Raw genomic sequence first — 23128 nt, 5'->3', positions numbered from 1 at the left:
GTTGAAATATTTAAATGATGAATTAAGGTATTCATGCTGTGTCTATTTGCAGACTTCAACTGATTACTGCAAATGTTTTGAGACTTGGCTGTAAGTGGCATAACTGAAAACTCACTGTAATGGTCCTCATGACATGACAGAAAAAAACATTTTGATTCTCTAAACTGAGTTTGAACTTTTATTTAATAAAAATGTCTGGACAGATTTGATGGAGCTCATGATGCAGGACAGCTGCGTTACTTCAAATAATTTTATTGTTAAACTTGGTATCTGTGAGTAACAGCTTTTAAGTCTGATGTTTAGAAAATGCAGAACATTAGTTACCATAGATCTTGACTGATCGTGTCGCCATGTTGGAAGATTTAAAAAATTTAAGTTTCCTCTGCTGTGCCATCCCTGTGTGAAATGATGCACAGTCTCTCTCTCAAATCAGAGACTGTAGCTGAAACACACATATCATTCCTGCTGCTGTGCAATGACAACAGATGTAGAAAAGATCTGACATTCTACAAGGGTTTTATCGCAAATGCAATTTTGTGCCAAAATGAGCACAAAATTGTACTGGGCTGCCTAATCTGCACAAACACAGCCTCAGCTGTGTCTCTTCTCCCACATTGGTGCAGACTAGGGGTGTGCCCGAATGCAAATGTTATTTGGCAAAGCACAAATCGTGGGTTGTTTTTTTTTTTACAAATATTTGTTTCATACAAATATTTTAAAAAATATTTGTTTTCTCCAAGAAAAAAAAAAACATGTCAAATACCAGTGCACAGGTCGGTTACATCGCTAAATCAGTCTCTGTCCCTCAAGAGTCACAGCCACCTGCTACATGACACACATTTCCTAATTTGGACATCACTCCCAAAGTTGGGGTGTTCCCCTTCTCCTTTCCACAAAGTTAGGTTGTAAAAAATAGGCAATAAATGAAAAGTGCAAAGCAAGAATCGCCTTTGAAGTTCTTCCCTACACGTTACACAGTGTGCTGTGTCTGTGTTATGGGTGTATAAATAGGTAGATATCTGTCACTGTTACTCAATGAAGTGAAAAAAGTTTTAGCTCAGTAGCCAGTCTATGATCTGGGAGACTCCAGTTCGAGATCCGGTGTGGGGACCTCCTTCGTAAGGTAGTTTATTCATGAACACTTATTGTAACACTTTTCACATTTTCTAAAATTAAAAGCATAAGCATAAGCCTCTTTTCACTTTTATTCAAATATAAATACAAATACAAATAATTTTGCTGCCTCAACAAATACAGATACAAATACAAATACTGGGCTCTCTTCACTTCCCTACTCCACATCCCTACTTCGTACCACCTGTCTCCTTAGTAACCCTGTACCTTATGAACTTAGAACAAACCTCTCCAAGTTTCGTGTCCATTAGATATTTTGATTAGACTTGTAACTCCCTGTTATTGAATCCAGAATCAAGCAGCACAGATTGACACATGGAAAGGTCGTACACACAGTACGGTACATGCAATACAATTAACCAGAGTTAGAAAGTGCTTACCACATCTATCTGTCCTTCGCCCTCACCACCACTCGATGGATTGAAACCTTTGCCAACTGGAATACAAATGGTCACAATTATACTGTATCTAATAAATGCTCGTTCAATGAGCCAACTCCAAACCCCACTTAAGCATGATGGCTGAGACAGTGGGAGTGGAATTGATTAACCTTTCCTCAAATATCTTGGGTTTCTAAGCTGTGTTGGACCTGGTCATGTAACACGGGAAGATAGAACCCCAGTCTACTGATTCATTGACATCTGGCCCAAGGCCAAGGCCAGGAAAGGTTGCTGGGAAAGCAACTTTGCCTTCAGTGAGGTAGAAGTTACAGACCAAAGGCAGTTGCCATAACGCTCTCACCTGTCTAACAGCTAGAGCTGAGAAGAGGTGTGTGTGAGAGGTAACAGTGCTCAGGGGAGACAAAATGTGAAGAAAAGTAACTGAGAGAAATCTTTTCTTTTAGAGTGGTAGAGCAATAGTTTTGTTTTTTGGAGTTGAAACTTGAGTTTATTTCAGTGGCTACCTCAGGGGCTGAAAAATGAAGCCAAGACGGAAGTGCCAAAAACGTTCATTGAATGGCCACTTGAGGCTGGCTCCAAACGCGAGTCAATCCCCATAGACCCCTCATGTTAAAATGCCCAACTTTACAGCAGAAATAAATAAATGTTTACAGCCTGGTACAAAAAGCAGTTTTGGTCTCTATAGCTAATTTCCCTTTTCATGACAACTGTACGGGGGGTGAATTTTTTTATAACTCTCCCGTTTAAATTCTATTAAGCCATAAAGTTATGCATAATGAAGGACATGGCTGCTTTAAGTGACAGGTCCGCCAGCCGCTAGGTGGCTTGTTTCAGCCACTCGGCCCGCCTCTTTGCCCATTTTTGATTGTCCGGGAGTTAGGCAGCGTCACGCACTGCCAAGATGGCTCCGGCCGGAGCGGCCCACTTTGAGCTTCAAAACCGCTCTTCAGAAACCAAAAGGTGACGTCTCGGTAACAACGTCCACATTTTTATACAGTCTATGGTTTATTTATAGTGTAACATCATACGAGGGGTCTCTGCACACCTCCACACAGGAGTTAAGTATTTTATTATTCATTTGAACAGACATTTTAGTCCTCAGTCCTTGACTAATCTGCTTTCCATTCTAGCTCATAAGGCTGAGGGCGGGGAAGAACCACTTGTACGTTGCCTTGGTTCTTTGATCAATCACCTGTCTGCCTGCCAGAGGAGCCAAGAAGAGCTGAAATAAACCAAAACCTTTCTCACTTGTAGCAAATAAATGTTATTAGATATCAGCAACCTGTGCCTTGCTATGGGTAAACTATCCTCTGACTTATTGTTGTCCCACCATACAGCAACAGAAACTAGACGGCAGAATGTGAAGAAGAGGCCAGACATCTTCATGGCATACGGCCAGGAAGACAGTCGCACCATTTGTAAAAGCAAAAGAATGTGTATTCCTCCAATTGAGTGGTCTGGGCATAAAACTGAATTAATGATAGGATGCTGCCTCAATAGAGAACAGTATCAGAGCGTGGAATCATTATCCTTCACAGGGACGAGTAGGACTATACTGGGACTAAGGGGGCAGGAGGGTTGCTCAGTTGACATAGCAAAGCTCTCTTTGAGGAAATCAGTGAAAAAAAAAAAAAACTTGTACTACCATTTAGGCCAGTGGCATGGATTGACTGCAGTGACTAAGGGCCTTTTCACACCTGAAAGTCCGAACCAAGTTCTGAACCAAGGTTCATGTTTTTGTTACATTGTATACATTTGATCCGGTTAGTTTTGGTTTCATATTGTAATTATGCCAGCGCACTAAAGAACTTTAAATGGCACTCCTATGTCCTATCATCATCACCTACGTGGTCTGCATCTCCCTGAACTTGACATTGATTGATTCATTGACTGGTGTGCGACTTACGTCAGCGTGTTGTCAAGTTGGCAGGTAGCTGTCCATTGCCATTTGAATTAATGGAAAAAAATGAATGAACAGATTCATTTAGTTGCCATTATAATAATATTATTATGGCATTACTTTATCTTCAGGTGGCATTGCTCTCCCGTCCTCTTATATCCCCTCTCTCACATCCTCTCTGAAAATACCTGGAAAGTGTCAGCATTTTTTGTCTGTGAGTTTTTTCCAGTTGACTTTTTATAACGTCGTCAAGACCATATTTCAGTTAATTCTCCTCCTCTCCTCCATGTGCTACCGAGGCTCATGACATGACACACACGTCACTTGACTGCGACAGAGAGGGTAGTGTGCTCACTTGAAAAACGCTGTCATAATTTGACTTTTTATCCTGTTTTAAGTCACATTTCATGTTACATTTTTTTTTAGACTTTGGTTGTTTTAAACTGCATCTTTTACTGCATGAAGAATTTTTTCATCGGATGTCTGGATTTGAAGTTTTTAGGGAAATGAGCTGAGTAAAACTGTACGGCTGACTGTGAGTCTGTGAGCTCATCTTCACCATTTAGCTGAAAAAGACAATGTACTTAGCCCGCCCAGCATGCACTTACCTCTCTGCCTTGGTGTGCGAGCTGTCTTGGACTCAGCCAGAAAATCGCCGAACTGGAGCAAAGAATATCCACTCTTTATCGGATCAAAGAAGGTGAACATTTCCTCTGTTCCCTGGTTTGCATTGGCCCTGCCAATGCCACTGTAGCTGGAGGAGAACTTGACTCTACCATGCCATGCTCGGAACCAGCTCCCTCCCAGGCTGTGGATCCTTGGAGCAAAGTAGGTGCTCAACTGAAAGCTCCGGTCAGCTCTACCCCCCAGAAAATGGAGCCCTGGAAGACCATCTGCAGGAGCAAACATGGCAGAAAGAGTCCCTGCGCCACCTTACCATCTGGGGACATCCAGCTTACTGACAGGTTTAATGCCCTGGATAAACAGGAGTTTCCTCCACTTAAGGGATGCCCCTGGTCTCCCCTACCTGTGGACACTGCAGGGCGATCAGCTGGTCTGATGCCCCAGAGGAAGCCTGCCTTCCCCCCAGCAGTTACTCCGGCTCTGCGAAGAAACCTCAGGGTGTTGGTTAATCCACTGCATCCTGTGCTGCTTCACTCTCCTCCATCCCCACCACTGCAGTCCTTTGGAAGAACAGCCAGTTCCAGCTCAGCCCCCTCATCTTCCCACTTCACAGCTGTGGTCATAGGAGACTCCATAGTCCGTAATATCAGGATGAAGACAGCAAAAATGTAATGTTTTCCTGGTGTGAGGATCCAGGATATTAACAGCAGAATCCAAGAGATTAGACAGGACCATCCGAAGTTTGATCGTATTGTGGTCCGTGTGGGAGTGAATGACATCACAAAACAGCAGCTGGAACTGCTCAAACTGGACTTCATCCACATGTTGAAGGTCCTGGAGTCTTTGAAGTGTCATGCTTTCGTCTCTGGACCTATCCCTTGTCTCAGCCACACTTCCAGTCAATCCCGTCACTCACATCAGGTGACCATGGTTCAGTTTATCTGGACTGAGACCACCTCTTTTCGTCGGACGAAGGTTCGGCTGTTTGGTCTAGACTGTGGTCTGGAAGAGGTTTCACACCTTTAGTTTTGGTTGAGATCAAACTGAAAAGTGCAAAAGTCCATACCAAACTAGGTAGGTGTGAAAGGGCCCTAAGACAGGGCAAAAACAAGGTCATATATGATCTTCAGACTAAGTGATCCTTGGCTATGCTGTCACCTAGTGTCAATGGAGAAAAGTGTATAAGGTACAGTATATCATCACTGCTCTTTTGTCAGGGCAGCCTCCATAGAGTTGAATAGAGCCCAAGCTTATAGAGCTTAGAGGCGGTAGGCTGTGTTAAACATTTTAGACGTAGTTCAGTTAAAGAGAAAAGCAAAAAGTGAACGTGATAGAGAAGGAAGAGCAAGTGGGAAAGGAAAACATACAAAACACTCAAGAAACCAAAAACTAATTCAGCAAATTGAAGTAGGAGATATAGCAAGTCAGGAGGAGGGTTTATCTCTATGAAGTAAGACACAGAGGACAAGTTGCAGGTGTAGGATTAACAGCAACAGTGTCTTCTTCTTTGACGTCTGTGTTGTCATTTTGATTTCTCAGCACAGCAAATGTTTCTTTTCCTCTCTTCTGTTTGACACAACAGATTTCAGGCTTGCCTGTTCCTATCCAAGTCTGCATCTTGATCAGCAGGAAGGTAGAAGCAGCTCATTGCTCATTTTTTCTTTACCATAGCATGAACTTTGCAGCGCCCTGTGCTGGCTTCACAGCATTGCAGTAATTTACTGATCATTTATCTGATGATGTAGTCCCAGATAATCTCTCTTTTGCACCTAAACCATGGGATCCAATTTCTACCCTCTTTGGAGGTATGGAGCTCAAGGGTCTTAGGCAACCTTTGCACTGCAGGAGAGGGAGGGAGACACCGTAGATATACTGTATAAATATCTCTATATAGCCTACTGTATATATAGAATAGCAAAAAAAAGCATCTGATAGTGTTTGTCCTTTCTTGCAAGTATTTCGAGAACAGACTTGCTCTAAAGATCAGTTGATCTCTTCTTCTCTAGCACCAAGAAGGAATAAAATGATAACACACCTTACAAAACCTGAACTGGAAAAGGAAACATTGGCATTGGAACACTTGTATTGGAAAAAGTTGTATTGGCACTGAAACAAGTACTGGCACTGAAAAAAGTTCCATTGAAAAATAAAATATGGACATTAAAAAAATTACAATCTTATTATCTTATTTTATTTTGAAATTTTTTGCATTATAATTTGATTTTCAATGTCAATCTTCAGATTTTTTCTTCATGTTTGTCTTTTTTCAGTGGCAGTTTTTTTTTTTTTACACTCAGTTTTTTTTTCAGTGTCACTGGTTTTTAGTTTCAATTTTCTGTTTTATCAGTTTCAACTTTCTAGCAGCATTTTGGCATGGAGAGGAGGGCCCTTGCTGGGTCTACATTACCCAGTATGCCTTGTGGTCCGACAAAGATGTCTGAGGGCAATGGCATCATGGTGGAGATTTTGAGCCAGACTGTCATAATTTTCCCTCTAGGACTGTTAATATGTCACTTAAGATTTAATATTTTTTCTAGGCAAGAGAGTAACCATGTATATTCCCAATATGTGATCAGTTTATCCAAATAACGCCTGTTTGTAAATCCGCTGCAACATTTTCGGAGATGTGAGGAGCCGCTGGCCGGGTGAGACCAGCCAGTCATCTTGCAGCAGCAGCCTGCGTCGTCATTCAGGGGGGAAAATGATCCGATGAACTGATCTGTGCAGCTCTTTGGCAATTTACTGCTGGCTCTAATGTCTCTGTAGCATTTTGGTTTATGATATAATTCCTTTTGGAAGATAAATGTTGGTTTATTTTATTATATAGCACTTTAAAAAGCAAACAGGGTTTGCACCAAAGTGCTTCACAAAGACAGACATGTATACACATACGAACATGAGGACATATATGTGCATAACAGATGTTGTCTGTTATGCACATAGTACTGAAATAGCATATCACATGACACGGTTAAACTATGTTTGAGTTAAAAAAAAACAAGTGGAGGTAGGGGAGGAGATGGCAGAGACGCTGGTATGTGTCTGTTTAAACAGGGGTTAAGTTGACTCGCTGCATTTAACACTGCAGCTGAGAGCGTCAGAGCTCAGAGCAGGAAACAGTCGCTCTGTTTTGCACTGCTGTCCTCCACTTCCATCATCTCGCACTGATTCATTTTGAAAAAGCAATGGCCAGTGCGGAAACTCCAACACTGAGCTGGCCGACCAATGGTGTAACTTCGTCACTCACTCAGTCACTCACTCACGGACTGGTCCATGGCTGGTCTGGCCAATGATTAACTTGATAGTTACATAGTTGCATTAAAACAATTTTAGGGATTGTTGGTAAGTGAAATAATATATAAAACACCTAAATCTTAACTCAACCCTTCTTACAACAGCACATATATATAGTCTATACCCAAAATCTAGTACAATGTATGTTTTTAATGTTTTTCTTATGTGTATAGCACCTTGAGTTACAACTACTGTGTCGAAGTGCTATACAAATAATTAAACTTAAACTTACATAAAAACAAATATCTTAAAAATGCTGATGATATCCATGTCTCATGGTACCAGGCAATGTACAAATTAAAACATAACATAACAAACTAACATTTCATACACAGTCCAGCCATATACTAGGTTTTGACCTAGTCTTGTTTACTTCAGAGGCTGGCAGGACACCTATGGGACTGTTTTACCGGGATGTAAGGATGGAAAAGGGTCAGTAACCGGTAGGCAAAAATTATAATGAGGGATGACTAATAGTAATGCTTGATCAGTACCAGAGGATTATTACTGCTTCTAGATGTCTTCCTCCTGGCCTCTATCTATGCTTCAGTTGCTCTGTTAAGAACTTTTCCGATATTTTTCATCCCTAATTAACCGCAGGGCAAAACAATATTTATCTCTTTCCTTGTGAATTTTCCCAATTATTTAGTTTCAGAGTGAGGGTGCAGACATAGAGAGAGATGGGAGCCTGGGGGAAAGGTCATATGCACAACCAAAGGGATTAGAAGTGTGGGTAACAAGAGGGAGGTTGAGAGAGCAAAAAGCAAGCCAGTTAAAGGAGCAACTAACCATAACCGATGACCTGAACCCTCAGCTCCTATGTACCCCTCACAGTATATTCAATGTCTGCTATTTGCTTTGCCTCTATGACAGCATAGACACAAAGCAAATAACAGACACTGAAAAAAATTTGCAGCTTTGTGTGTGTATAGGTGCCTACTCAATAGGAACAGTTGAGCTCTTGGATCCCCAGCTTGTAATTTTGGGCAAGCAAGTGTGCCAAGTGGGCTCAGCAAAAGATGGTTTGTTAGAGAGAATAAAGAGTTGTGTCTGGGGCAGAAGCAAGAGTGTAAGCACAGGTGGGAAGGTCCTAATGTTATGTGCTTTAATGTGCTAGTCCACGTCATACCTCGATTCACTCTCCGGTTAGCTGCTAGCAATTGCTGATTTCACTCATCTGCATCCCAGTATGCAAAGCACACCTGAATACAGGAACCATTTAGTTCAAACCTGCAGAGTACACCTAGTAGTTGGGTCAGATCAAGGTTATATCATGTTCCCATTACATTAAAAAAAACGCTTCAGAATTAGCTTGGGACTGGATCAAGACCACTTCCTCAAGGGGTCTTGGTGCAGTTGTTTTGGTCCACAAATCAGTACAATTGCTGTGATCAGATCTGCCCAAACAAATTGCACCAAGGGGGAAAACGAACCAGAGTCTGATTCAGTCGAATAAAACACAGCGGGTTTGAAAACACCCTTAACCGGGATCTCCAGATACTCAGGGCTGAGCAGCAGTGTGTCAGTCTGTGAAATTATAACTTTAGCTAACATTAATTCAGTGAGACTGAGAGCTGTCAACAGAATCTATTGTGATGATATCCGATATCTTAAGCTATTAACATGGATAGGCTTTGGGATGAAGCCTTGCAACAATTGTCAGCTGACAATCACTAATCATGTTTATTTAGATAATGAGGCTGTCTTTATAATCTAATAATCTTTCTGTCACTCATATGCCACTGCTTTTTGTTATGCCTTACTCATACCTGCCAGTAGGAAATCCCACAAATAATAATGAGTCATATAAAGTGCTCACTGTTTAGAAATCTAACCGCCTGGGGATACAAACTGTCTTTGAGGTGGCTGTTCCAAGCTCTGAAAGGAATGAGAACAGACCATGTGCTGGGTGGCTGGCGTTCTTCATAATAATCTGTGGCAGTGACGTTCATATGATTTTATATGATGATGGTAGCTCAGTAGAAATTGTCCAGGGTTTTTGTGGACATTCCATATTTTTTAAGCCATTGCAGGAAGTTTAGTCTTTGTTGTGCTTTCTTGACGACACAACTGGTGTTTAGAGACCAGGAGAGAGAGTCTGAGATCTGATTGCCTAATAATCTGAAGATATTCAAATTTCAACAGGGACATCATTGACGTAAACTGGTGGTTTAACTTCCTAATTTCAAATTATCTCATCTCATCTCATCTCACCATATGGAAAGGTGCCTCACTTCCTCCCTGTAGGCATCCTAATTGTTGTCATTTATCAGTCCAATCACTGTGGTGTCATCTGCAAATTTCACAATGCTGTTATTATGATTTTTGGCAACACTGACTCATTTGTTAACAATTATTTGGTGATGGAATCTCCTGCTTTGTGCATTTTGTGTATCCTGTTTCTCAGTGAGGTGTTCCTGTCGGGTTCTGCTCTATATAGCAGGATTTTATGCTGCTGCTTAGATTCATTGGGGAGTACAGTCAGGAGCAGAGCCTATTCTGCCAATCTTTGAAACCATTTATGTAGAAAAGGATTCAATATCATCTGACCGTAAGTGTTTCTGACACATGTAAAGAAGAGATAAATGTATGCTAAAGAGAAAGTAAGTACATGATATCAAAGTATCAAAGGGTAGGAAGACTGATTAAATATTAAAGATTTAGAGAGAAATGGAGAACATGTGGTTAAGGAAAAGTGACAGCAGTAAAAACAACAGTGCGCAGTGCCTTGCTGAGAAGGAATGCATTATTATTTGGAAATGATAAATTGGACCCTGGTAGGGTAATCCCTATATAACGGACACCACAGACAAGAAGGTAATGGAAGAGATTAAAGTGGAAAGAGAGATACTGAGCCTACTGAGCCTACATGGACTTCAAACATGTGGACAGAATATGAACTTGTCTGTAGTGGGAATTTATTACCCTTTACTGCTCTTTTTGATGTCACCTGTGGTGACTGAATCCCTAAAAACAGCACTCCTATTTAGCAGTAATGCTTGGATATATAGAGTAACTTCAGACTCTCCTTTTCGTCAGCAAATCGTTACCTCATAATGTCAATGATCAAGTTTCCTACAACAGTTGTTGTTTTTAGACTTATCAATAATCCTAGTCTGAGAAGTAATCAGGTGAAAATTTTCAAGGGAACGTATACATACAACCCCATCCCCATCACAAATAATAAGGTCTGAAATAGAACAGTGGTCAAAGTGAGGAAAATGAGAGATCGACGGACAGATCTAGTAAAACCAGCCTTGGCTGCTGATTGTTGGGTATGGCCTATGATTTTCACCTGTGACACAGCCTGTGTCAGTCAAGACACCAGCAGATACAGATTTAAGTCCCCTGGAGAGGATGATTATGGTGACAAACATTTCGGCAGGGCTGAGGACTTTGTAAGTGTGAAAGTGGGGCAGTGTACAAGACTTGTATAAAATGTCAACAGTCATTTTATAAAAGTGAAACATTTTACACAAATACAGACCGTACCCAAACTGCCCGGACTTGAGCAGAGGCTCTGGAAAGTCAGGCTGATGTACAGAGAAGGAAGATTGTGTCAGTCGAAGAGGCAGAGAGAGAGAAATAATTAGAGAATAAAGAAGCTATCTGTCTCATTTACAGCACAGTAATCTCATGGGGAGACAAGAGGTACAGTTTGGTACTGTACAAAAGTACTGGAAGTGAGCTACGTTGGGAACAGAGGCTGAAGGTGAGCCATGGGATGGAGAATGTGTTGGAAGGAGTTATCAGAGCAGACAACTATTAGACTATTAGAAACAGAGTGACTAGCTTGTGCGGAGCCACAGAAAGGCTGTGAGGCAGAGAAACAGAGAGAGAGACTGACTTTGAAGCAGAATGGCTAGATAATGAGAAAACAGGGTGACAAACCAACTGGGGAACAGGAGTCGATTGGCTTGTTGACTGCTAAGGCCACAGGCTGGTTGATTGAATGTGTGACAGAGTGGATGACTTGTGAAGCTGCCAACAATGACAAAAATTCATACATGCATACAAGTTATTAGGTGTGAGGTAAACTTTGGTCGATGTTGTCGATTGTTCTTTGATGGAGCTGACAGTGTTGCTGTAACATGATGCTGGTTATGCCTAGAGATACTGACCCTGGTCCAGTGAGCTGTGACACATTGTGTACTGTCACTTTGTGCTTTTTTTTCATTCATAGCCACTGGTCAATACATGCACCACAATCCTATCCTCTGTTCATACAGTTACCATTTAACAGCTTTTTATTTCTTTATATTCATTTATATTTGGTTGGTTTGAGATACTGAAAACAACAAACAAAAACAAAATCCTCATCTTTTTGCTTCAGTGGCAGGCCAGCAGAGTGTGAATCCCAACATCATTTTTTATCATTTTGTAGCTGTAAAACCTGTCAACACGCTGCTAACTGTATAGAAGACTGCAGCAGAGGGTACAAGTCCCCACTTGACTTTAACTTGAGGTGATCTCGAGAAAAACCTCTGAGTCACACCAGAAAGCCTGTTACAAATATCCTTTTTCAGCGGCACACAATTTCATTTTCTATCTGAAAATATACTTACAGTCCATTATTTTGGGATTTGCAGCCAAATCCATACATTGACCAGTAAACATATTGAACTCCATAACAACATGCTGCTTTATAAGCAATATCTGTAGTTGCATATACTGCCAAAGTTTTCTTTTGACTGGAACCTGATAACATACAAAACTTTTAAGCTGCTGAGGTGAAAAAACATTATTAGTGGAATGCATCAAACTGTGCTGTGAGCTGTGAGGTTGAATCCAATAACGTCATCTGAAATTTTCCCTCTGAGATTTGCTCTGGTGGTTCATCGATGAACAGAAGTGTAGAAAGACATGGCTTGTCGAAGAACTGTGCAAGGTAGCAGTTTATAGAAAATTTAAAAAGACTATATCAAATGTGTGATATTGCATTGAAATTCCAGATGTCTGTCAGCAGTACATGTTTACCTGATACTTGAGTTTTATCTTTTTTTTTTATCTTTTTTATCTATTTTTAATTCAGTATAACCATCAAAATCAAAACACAAAGCACAACTCCAGAACACCATATTTTATTCACTTCACCAGACCTTTCTGGTTATCTTGCCTTCATCAGGGTGCCCTACGAAAGTAAGTAACCCCAATAAAATTAAATCTTTTTAATTTTCTCTGTAACTCATCATCTCTTGTGTTCTCTCTTGCTCTCTCTCTCTCTTTCTTTCTCTGAAAGAAATATAATTTGAAATATAATGAAATATAATTTGGGAAAACTGAAAGAGACTTTATTCAACTGATGCCTTTGTCACTTTTCTTCAATGAACATCCCTAGTTTTTAATTCAGCCAGCCAGCAGATATTGTGAGATTTTCAATGTGACATGTTGTCAAGCCAATCGGGCAAATTTTGATTTTCTTTCATGTTTACACTACAGCATACCAAAAGGAGAATGGCGGCGCCTATAGCTCAACATATACCGTAGATTAAGTCAACATATGATGGAAATGGTCAAGCATTCCCTAAACCTTTGAATTATTTTTTGGTGCCTGGGGCTTTTTAAGATGCACTTAGAGACAGGAAGATGAATGGGAACAGTTTAATTCATTTTGAGTCTATTAGGATTGAATGATGGCGTGAACAAACTAAAGGAGGACCCAGGTCAGTTGTATGAATGAGTGACATTAGATGTGAAATGTTACCACGAGGGGGAGAGGAGGGAGGAGTACTAAGTGGAGCGGGCAGGCAGTGGAGGACATAATGCAGTTTTATCTGCCTGAGGGGCAAGATGGAAAAATAAAATTCACATGTGAAGGAGGCGTGGAAAGTCAAATCAAATATAGTCAATACAACACGGGGCAGGGTCAAATGAAATGAAATAAAGACAATAAGAAAAGATTAAAGGCAGTCAGCTGCAAAACTGTGATTTATCACCAATCAGGTTGCCTCCCCCCACAGTTCTCACTTCAAGATAGATACGCTTTCACAGAATATGAAATCTTGCACAAATAGAATAATAAACCATGTGAATCTCATTGTTACTGTGTGGCCTAATTTCACCTTACTTTGTTCTCGTCTCTTTTCACCCTGTTTTTAAAAGGTCTGCTGTTGCATAGAAACAGTTCATAGAAAATCATTACTAAAAGCCTAAATGAGATCAAAAGCAAAACTATAGGCTCATCCCTTCCCAGTCATTAGCCACCTCATATCTTAAACTTCAGCCACTTTATACAATAGGTCACAAGTTGCCATCAGAAGTTGATTTTAAGTATTTAACCTTCATCCAACTAATTTGCAGATGTAATATGAATAAAGCAAAACCAAAGCTATAGATAGAATGCAGTCTAACCAGTTTTCAGTGTAGAAAGCTATTAGTGCTACAGAGAATATGCTTGATGTGTTCAAAGTCAATATGGCCTAGAGGCTATCATGGATGATGGAATTTATGTGTAAAGAGACAGCACGGGCTTTATAGGATTGTCTATCAGAGCACATACAGTATGTACCCTGCCAAGCAAGACATGCTTGTGTGCATTTAGTCAATATACAATATATATATATATATATATATACGTGTGTGTGTGTGTGTGTGTGTGTATATATATATATATATATACGTGTGTGTGTGTGTGTATGTATATGTATATGTGTGTATATATATATATATCATTGTAAGTAAAGAACAATGATAAACAAGTGATATAAACAAAAACAGCTATAAATTTAGAGAATGTGAATCCACTTTATAATATTTTGATGCAGGTTCCTGTATGTGCTTGCATAAATTTGTTGTTAGTGAGTTTGTTTGTTCATACCAGATACACAGGCCCTTTCCTTTACTGCACTGCTTGTTTACTGGAGCCCAAGGTCACTGTTATCACTTTGTCAAGTTGTAAAACTCAATTAGTCATTAATCACTTTGTTTCAGTCGGCTGAGCAGATAAGGTGCTTCTGTGAGATTTGACTCAAACTGACACTCAAACTCGTCATTGCCGTGACTAGAGTGTGGTTTGTGAAATGAATCCAGTCTTGATTTTGAGTTGATCTGAAAGCTCAACTCTGCAGTGCACAAAATAACTGCTGAGCATCTGCTGGATGTGCACCCATCAATGCTTGTCGGATGGTGCAGTTCAATGAATAGTGTTATTGCAATAAAGGACACTTTTAAGTTTGCCACATCATCTTTGTTGCCTTTATATCTTACTTTGAGCCTGTTACCTGTCTAATACCTGTGTGCCTGTTGCCCACCTATGCCTGCCTAATTCCTGTCTTCCTCAGTCTTTTGGACTTGGTTAATCTCCCCGTCCACTGCAGATTGTAAACCATTCTTCGTTTCTTTTTTTACCATTGCCTGTTAAAGCCTACGTGCCAAGTCCTGTTGTTGCATTTGAGTCCAGTCTCCTGGTTTCCCAGTCAGGTTTGTCTGCTATATTGTAGTCTACTGTTCTGTACCAAATTGCCCATTTTGCCTTTTTGTTTTAGTGTTTTAGCTGCTTTCCTGCAGCTTCCCATTAGCTTATTGCTTGCCCAAAATTTGTTTGCCTGTTGCCAACCTGTGCACAACTGGCCTAACTGCTTTTGAACTATTTTTTGCCTTATTTGTCTTCCTACCCGTTGCCAACTGTTCCTATTTTTGTGACCATTGTTACAAGTGAACTGCCTGCCTGCGGAAACAGGCAGACAGCTTATTTACCTCAAATAGATAGACCACACACAATAAATCATGCAGTTTATTCTGGCATTATGTCGGCTAAAATGTTGGTGACATTCTTATGCAAACAAACACACATACAATATCATTTATAGTATCGTAAACAAACACACAATGGGCAATATTGAGGTCAGCAAAAATGATCAAGGTCATGTCCATATATCGTACGATAAGTTGATATATGGACATGATAATGTCTATAATTAGGTTATCGTACGATAAGTTGATAACGCAATTGTTGTGACAGGCCTACTTACTCTGGAAGCTCAAGTGAGTTGAATTAGCCTGCACTAGTTGCATAGTTCATAGCATAGCATCTTGCTAGCTTAGAAGAATATGAGCAATTCAGTTAATTTGCATGAAATTAAGATAAAACCAATCAGAGTATTTTGAACAGTATTTTGAACAGTACTACAAAGTATTTTGGATGTACATAGAGTCTACAAATGTATTTTTATAAGTTGTATTCATGATAATATGTTGAATGTAGTTATGCTTGTCTAATTTCTGCAAAAGTTATTCTGCTTTGTCAGATCCTATTTAAAGGGATTATGATACCATGTTATATGCGACATGTGGGAAATGTATTTCATTTATATGAGCAATGCCTTGCTCTACTGATACCAGATGAAGTTGATTTTTGGTGGAATACTATGAAATTATTGGAAAAATCCCTAGACAACAGGGTTGTGAAATTGAGTTTTGAGGAAGTGGGTGAGATCTCAGTTGAAAATAGACTGTATGATGATTTATCTGATTTATTCTGTATTGTACGTGCAGATTGGTTTTTTGATGAGCCTGGATTTGTAGCTTGGAGTTAACCCTTTGCTGAAACAAACCTGGAAGCAGTGTGGCAGCTGCTTCAGATCCATTCTGCAGGACTGACACAACAGATTTGCAGAAAAGTGCCAGATAAAGAATCACACACCTTAATCCTACCTGGAGAGAGAGACATTTAAGGAAAAAAAAGAGAGACACTAAGGACATTTGATTTAATTTAATTATTTTTGATTACAAGAGCTCTTTTCATTGTGGGGGGTTTTATTTCAATATCCGTAAACTGTTGGAGAAATGTTGAATGCACTGTAATAAACCTGCCAACTGTTTCGTTAACCACTCAATCTTTTCATATTTACTCCTCAGAGTAAGTAAACACAGTAGCATCATAGCCTAAATTAAATATAAGTGCTACAGTAGGGAGTTGTGTCTTTGAATCCATAATAATAATAATAATAATAATAATAATAATAATAATAATAATAATAATAATAATATATAATCCATATATAATAATAATTGTATATTTACATATAACAATAATTTAAGCTTTGTGTTGGTACATATTGTTACATCTTATTATCACGTTCATTTTATGATCCTTACATCACAAGCTCTCCTGTTTCAATGTTATTCAATAAAATATCATGTTTTACTTAGTAACACTATGGAACATATAGCACAAGTTTGTCTATATTGCATGGAAAAGGAAAACATCCATTTTGATGAAAGGATGTGGTAAGGACTTTGTAATACCATGGGTTTAAACATGGCTTTCTTTTACAGTACAGTTTCAGTTTACTTACTATGTAAATTGTAATGTCTTACTTAGTAATGTTGCAGAACATATGTAGTAAAATATATGGTCCCCGTTTTCAGAGATCCCCTCACACATTTGAAATGAATCATGTTGATAACAGATGGTTGTCATAACGAATTGATTTCCAGTTGGAAATGTTTCACTAAAGTTTAATAGCTGTGTGACTATTTCAAATTTACAAGGTTCACAAAGAGCATTAATGCATGGTTGATTATGGTTAAGTAATGCTTATTCAGCACTCTAATGCATTTATGAAGTGTTACTAAAGGAATTCAACTTTACAATAAGGGTCATAAAGAACATTAGTTAATAGCCAATTATGGTTAAGTCACGCTTATACAGTATAACATGCAAAATAATTCATAGGTTAGGCTATAAGGCTACATGAAGATAAAGCAACGAGCAAACCTCTACATGAAGACCATGGAGTGTGTCCACTGATCTCAACCTTTACCAAAAATAAGTCATTAGTTGGAGGATGGACAAGTAAGTGGACAATCATTACCCTTAAATAAACATTTATAAAAACACTCAGTTTTCTCTTAATGAAATGGCTTAGCTGTGAACTTCATGACATGTTAATTAACATCTTTATCAATCATTTACTAATATTTAGTGCCTTAATTAACATATAAACCCTTACTAAATGTTAACAAGAGACATTTGTTAACAGTAACGTAATGCTTATTATTGTATTAACTGTTAGTTAATTCTTATTACTGTATTAATTAATGTTAATAGTATCTTTATAAACTATTAAATAATGTATAAATTATTAATACCTCAATTAACATGAATACCATTGGTAAATGATTACTAGACACATTAGTTAACTGTTAATTAACTATTAGTTAATGTTTAATACTGCATTAGCTAATGTTAATTAATGTGACCTTATTGTGTTACCTTAACACTTTTTCATACCACATTAAAAACCTGCACTATGTATTTGAATCATTCAGTACATTCAGTAAGCACATGACCTTTCTAAAAATGATCCACGTTTGATGATAATTTAAACAAGCTTCGACCTGCCAGAATGTGCAGATACACATTAAATCCTCGTGTTTTCACATCTGTCAGTGTGAGAACAATTTTAAGTCACATGGGTTATTCGATAACATCCTCATGACAACATCATAGGAAACACACCTGCATGTGTCCTATTGAATTCCTGCTATGAGAGAAACAAGGATGATTGATTAGTTACAGTTCAACGTGTACTGACATGTGACTCTCCTCCTTTCTCCTCTCTGTACAAAACAATTCTTACTCCCTCTATTCCTGTGAGTCCTTCCTTTATTCCTGGCTTTCATAAAATAAAACACAGAGCCCTGACCCACATATCAAATTGTTTGCTTTCGCTAACTCAAGAATGAGTCAAAGACAGAGAGAGAGTGAGGGAAAACTAGAGAGACAAAGTGAGAGACAGAGAATGAGGAAGGTCACACTTCCAGGAATGTGATGATGATGATGATGATGATGATGATGATGATGATGATGATGATGATGATGATGATGATTGTTGTGTGGTATAACCATAGATCTATTTATGCAGACAGAGCCCTCTGAAGGTTGCAATATAAGCTTTAGGGGTGATGCCTGATGATTGATACCCTCCTGAGACAACCATGCATGGCTTAGCATAGATATACTGCACATTATAGAGCTACTGTATATAGCTCATGACATCATACAGACCTAAATAGCTGACAATGCCATTCAGAAACTTTCAATGGGAGGCCACTGTGCTGCCATATTGTTATCATTGGTATGCTGAGTGTAATATAAATAGGTGTCTATGACTAAACTAAACTAAATCAACATAAATAAGTGAATAGAAATGTTTTCTTGAGTCCACAACAGTATTGATTTCAAGGGTCAGTCTAATACATTTTAAGCTGGTTCAACGTAGAAATGTAAGTTCCCTTGCTGCCTCAAAAATGTGAGTTAACTGAACTTAAGTTAAAGAATTAGTGCAAAGTCATCTCGAGACATGAAAATGTAAAACTAACTGAGATAAGTGAATTCAACTAGGGCTGCAACTAACAATTATTTTCATTATCGCTTATTTTCTCAATTGATTTAGTTTATAGTTTATAGTTTTAGTTTTTATTTAGTTTAGGTTGATAAAATGTCAGAAAAATTGTGAAACATGCCAATCACTGTTTCTCAAAGCCCATGGTGATGTCTTCAAATGTCTTGTTTTGTCCTGACAAACAGTCAACAACCAAGAGCTATCCAGAAATATTCAAACTTGAGAAGCTGGAATCAGAGATTAAGGACTTTTTTTTCTTAAAAAAATGACTCCAAAGAATTAATTGATCATCAAAATAGGTGGCAATTGATTTAACAGTTGACAAATACGATTTGTCAACTGAACGATTAATCAAATCGTTGCAGCTCTAAATTCAACTTGAGAGTTCAATAAGGTAAAGGTACTAAATTGATTCAACAGCTCTTCAGTCACTCTGACAAAAGGTCACAATCAGATATGCTTTCCTTTTCCTTTTTCTCCATTTGAAGAGTCAGTTTTTCATTTAACACAAAGAACTTAGAGCAGTTTGAGCCATTTTGTACCAGAAACAAGTTAACATGCGAGGCTGCTCTCAGGGGCTTTGACAAAGTATAAGTGTAAGGAATTAATTCAATACTAACTTCCATCGTGGTTTGCAATGTTTTCAGTACCATGAACAAAAAGAGCTAAAAAAAAAAAGTACGGAAAGACACACACCAAGTTTCCATCATGTATGTTTTTTTCAAAGTATAAAAAAGAAGGGTCTCTGGTAAAGCTGCAGTGATCAGTTGATTAAACGGGAATTGACAGGGAATTAATCGGCAACTATTTCAATAATCGAAACATTTTAAGTCATTTTTTGAGCAAAAGTGCCCCCAGATTTGCTGGTTTCAGCTTCTCATGTGATCCTACATGATAGTAAACTGATTATGTTTTGGTTTGGGGCTGTTGGCATTTTATAGACAAAACAATTAGCTGATTAATTGAGAAAATAGTCAGGAGATTAATCGATAGTGAAAATAATCATTGCAGCCATAGTCTCTGGAGTGGTTTAACTCTTAAACAATGCATGCTGGGAAGTCTGCTGATATGCTGATCATGTTTATTTAGTAACTTAATTTAACAAGTTAAGTGAACTCCCAGCAGTGCATTCATTACGCTTATCATGTCCACACAGAAAGTCCCAGTACTATCCTGACAGCCAGGAATGGTATGGGATATTTACAGCCTTCATTCAGACTGCAAGCACTAGTAGTAGTATCAGTATTAGCATTGGAGATGATAATTTTGTATATTGAAACAACAATGCTGATTAAAATTGGTCCACAAACCTAAACCATAACATTATCATACTGCTACCAAAATTACAGCTTTAAAAAAATTTAGATGCAGAATCTTTTAATAGCTCAGTTCTGATAAGATTGTTGTGCCGCTGGTGTTAATACAGAAGCAAGCCCTCATAAGGCTATACTTTTTTGTGGACCACTGAGTCCAGATGTGCACAGTGTGTAAAAACTGCTAGTTAGATTTAATAAGCCATTTGTGCCTCCTTTTTACACGCATTCTGCACCCGGAGATGTGTGTTATTTATCAAAAGGCACTGTAGCCTGGGAGTGCAGTTTGTCATCGGAGACTCAGCTTACATGTGATCAGTGATATGTGCATTCTCCTTTATGGATATATGTACATTTAAGGGAGGATCGTCATGATTATGCATGTTGATGGCCTTGATGATGCATGATGACGAGGAAGATGCCTTGGAATTAGTAATCATGAAGTAGAGACACACATGGTGTACACTGCTCTCTTACTGGTGCCACAAAAGTAAAGGCTGGTCTATTTATTAATTAACAAAAATATGTACATTGGGATCAGGACTGCAACTGATGATTATTTTCATTATTACTGTTTCTTTTTTTTCAGTTTTTGTTTATTAATCGATTCATTGTTTTGTTTATGAAATGTCAGAAATTAGTGAAAAATTAGCGTTATAATTTTCTATGGCACAAAGGTGACATGTTCAAATGTCTTGTTTTGTTTAGTTTACTATCATGTATGACACAGAAAAGCTTCAAATCCTCATATTTGAGAAACTGAAACCATGGTATTTTAGCTAAAAAAAAAAAAAGTCAAAAATGACTGTTAATAGTTGCTGATTAATTTTCTGTCCATCAATTAATCCAGTTGATTAAGCAACTAATCAGTACAGCTTTAATTGGGATGCTGGTGTATCATTAGGATTTTATCGATGCTACTACTCTTATCAATACTCCGTATCAGTTTGGTTCTTTATCAATACTCTTATCGGTTCTTTTTCATTACTAAAGATATATTTTTTTTTAAAAATATGCTATTTTAAAAAAGCATAAATTCAGAACAGGATTAGAATTCATTTATACTTTAAATATAACTAAATCTTTCTAGAGCAGCAACAATAAAGTTTACAAGATAAAAGAACCGACCTTAAAAATACCTCGAGTTCTTAAAATTATAGAACCAGTTCCAGTTTAGAACTGGGTTTCAGGGGGCATCCCTATAATGGTGTGTTCAGACCAAATTTACTTACTTGTGCGAGTTTGAACGTGAGATTGTATTTGTATTTATTCACCCCAAACAGCCAAAATACATTACTGTACATTAGCTGTAAGCTAGCTAGTAACAGAAGACACTGACCTTGTCTGTGTGTTTGTGTTCTATTCAGCATCTGAGTGAACTCACCAGGTTCTCTCTGTTATTTCCCTTCAGTCTCTCTCCTTTTCCCCTCTCTCATCTCTGTATGTTTATAAAGTACATTCATAAAATCTGGCGATACGCGCAAATTTTTTTTGCTCAAGTTGAAATCTTTCAACTCACCTGGATGCATATTCACATCAATTCACATCTTTGCATTGATTTATGTAATCTTACCACACAAAAAATTCACTTCGCATTTTGTCTGAACATCTGATGTAAAAGTTGCCGTTAAGAAAATTATTTTTAAATTCTATCTGCATCTGTCATCACTTGAGCATTTGGTCTTTATCTGCGCAAATGCAGAGTGTAATTGTAAACAGGATTCTTTCAAGCGGTCACATTGGGTCACAAGACACAGCAGAGATGGACAGTTGCCTTCTCTGTCATTTCCCTCCAGTCTCCCCCCTTTTCGCCTCTTTCATCTCTGTACATTTATGAAGTACATTCATAAAGTCTGGTGATACGCGCAAGTTTTTGGCTCAAGTTGAAACATTTTCAACTTGTGCGGACGCGTATTCACGTCAATTCACCTCTTTGCAATGATTTTGTGTGTAATTGTGCTGCGCATCTGAGCATTTGGTCTTGTCTGCTCAAATGCGGAGTGTAATTGTAAACGAGATTCTTTCAAGCGGTCACACTGGGTCACAAGATACAGCTGAGATGGCCAGAGGGCGATGGGAGGAGGATGGTCTGCGTCAGTTGGATTCCTCTTCACTGTGCTAAACACACAGCGTCACAACTCCTGTTAAGGCAGAAATGTAAATCTTTCCCACAGACTTTTAGTGAAAAATTAGATTTTGGCTTTTTAAATCAATACAGTAAACTGAGAACTGATTTGACTCCTCTCCAATATGTTTAATCCAAGCATATGTTTTCAGCTACATTTCCTTCATTGCCTCTGCTCATACTGCATGGGATGCCACTGTGTGTGCACTGAGAATTACTAAGAATCAGAAATGACCAAATAATCAATACATTAAACAAAATAACTGACCAAATATTGCACTAATGATACATGGCAAGTATAGCCAGAGTGTCTCTGATCACTTCATCCATCACATTCTGTTGCCAAGAAGTCATCATTACTCTCTAAACATGAATCTAACATACAGTACAGCTTACTTACCAACCATGACACCATTTCTGTGATAATAATAATTATATTTGTGTATAATTGTCAAGGAAGGAGCACAGTATAAAAACACAATCACATATTTTCAAAAACAACACCATTAAACACTGTTACAAGATCAAGTTAAGCATCAATTTAGGAGAGGAAAAAATTATATATTTGAATGTTGTTGTTTGATCAGTTTGTCCTTGTATTGTCTTGTGCATATTTCTGTTGCTGGAAGCAGCATGTCAGTCTTTTCACCAGGTGTGTTTCTGTTACGGCTGTCCATGTTTATGGCTGATTCAGGCAAACATCGGGGTATCCTGTCCAAGACTAAGCAGATGGTGCTGTGGAACAGAGAGACGGGACACAAAGGCAGTGCAGACAGACAGAGGGTTGATTATTTTACATGCTGCAAAGGTATGAACATTACAAAAATCCTCCATAAATGTATTATCCTTTGTTCATTGCATTGGACAATATGTTGATGTATTTTTTAGCGTTTAAGAGATTCATAAATGTGACACATGATGATGTTGCCTTTATTGGTAAGTGATATTACTAAAATGTGTGAAAATATAAAACTACCATTGTAGTATTT

This window comes from Thunnus thynnus, chromosome 6 (genome assembly GCF_963924715.1).
Source record: "Thunnus thynnus chromosome 6, fThuThy2.1, whole genome shotgun sequence".
NCBI classification, from domain to species: domain Eukaryota; kingdom Metazoa; phylum Chordata; class Actinopteri; order Scombriformes; family Scombridae; genus Thunnus; species Thunnus thynnus.
This window is presented reverse-complemented; position numbering follows the sequence as displayed.